The sequence below is a fragment of the Carlito syrichta genome, unplaced genomic scaffold, assembly GCF_000164805.1.
Source record: "Carlito syrichta isolate Samal-C Ts95f unplaced genomic scaffold, Tarsius_syrichta-2.0.1 Scaffold97081, whole genome shotgun sequence".
Classification (NCBI taxonomy): domain Eukaryota; kingdom Metazoa; phylum Chordata; class Mammalia; order Primates; family Tarsiidae; genus Carlito; species Carlito syrichta.
In genome coordinates, this window is record NW_007041177.1 from 26,916 (window position 1) to 28,267 (window position 1,352).

Genomic DNA, 1,352 nt, shown 5'->3' on the forward strand with positions numbered 1-1,352 from the left:
TACCCAGGTGGGTCTTGAACCCGTGGGCTCATGCAATCCACTCACCTCAGCCTCCCAAAGTGCTGGGATTACAGGCTGAGCCACTGAGCCCGGCTTGCCAAACATCTTACAAGGGGCAGGACAGCCTGCATGCCCATCTTCTCCCTCCTCAAGTAGTGTGTCGCTCAAAATGTAAATAGTGCCAGTGTTGAGAAACCCTGCATGTAGAGGCTTATGGAAGTCCTTTGTCTCCAAGCTAAAAACGTTAAAGCCTTTGCAGAGTTAGAAGTTTATTTTGATGAAGTGCATCTTACAGACTTTAATACAGGAAATACTTATTTCAGTAGGATTGATGCTTGTGGGTGGTGACTTCGTTTTGATCTACATCTGCAAGTCTATATATTTGAAGAGGAAAACCCTGCAAATATTGTGATCTCCTGTTTGTATAACAGTTCTCACGAGTATTCTATGAAATTTGCTGGGTGCGATGGCTTACAGCTGTAATTCCAGCACTTTGGGAGAATAAGGCAAGAGGATTACTTGAGGCCAGGACTTCAAGACCAGACTGGGCAACATAGTGAGACATCCTCTGCAAAAAAAAAAAAAAAAAAAAAATCAACCAGTCTCGGTGGCTCAGCCTGTAATCCCGCGCTTCGGGAGCCTGAGGTGAGTGAATTGCCTGAGCCTGCGGGTTTCAGACCCGCCCAGGCAACTTGGCAAGACCTCATCTCTACAATAAATCAAAAAATTAGCTGGGCGTTGTAGCGTGCGTCAGTAGTTCCAGCTACTTGGAAGGCTGAAGCGGAAGGATCGCTGGCGCCCAGCAGGTCGAGGCTGAGGTGGCTAGGAGCGGCAACTGCACTCCAGTCTGGGCATCAGAGTGAGACTCCAACTCTTAAAAAAAAATATATCAAAAAATTAGTCCGGTATAGTAGCACGCGCTGTAGTCCCAGCTACTTGGGAGGCTGAGATAGGATTACCTGAGCCCAGGAATTCCAGGTTGCAGTGAGCTATGATCGTGCCACTGACTCCAGCCTGAGCAACAAAATAAGATCCCTATTCAAAAGAATTATTTTTTTGAGTTAAGAGTCTCTTATCAACCAGGCTGGGGTGCAGTGGCACGCTCATGGCCGCTACAGCCTCGACTGCCAGGCTTAGGCGATCCTTCCACTTCAGCCTTCCCTGTAGCTGGAACTACAGATGCATGCCACCACGCCTAGTTAGTTTTTGTGATTTATTGTAGAGATGAGGTCTCACCAAGTTGCCCAGGCTGGTCTCAAACGCTTGGCTTCAGGCAATCCTCTCGCCTGGACTTCCCAAAATGGGATTACAGGCTGAGCCACAAGGGCCAGCCTATTTTTTTTTTTTTTTTT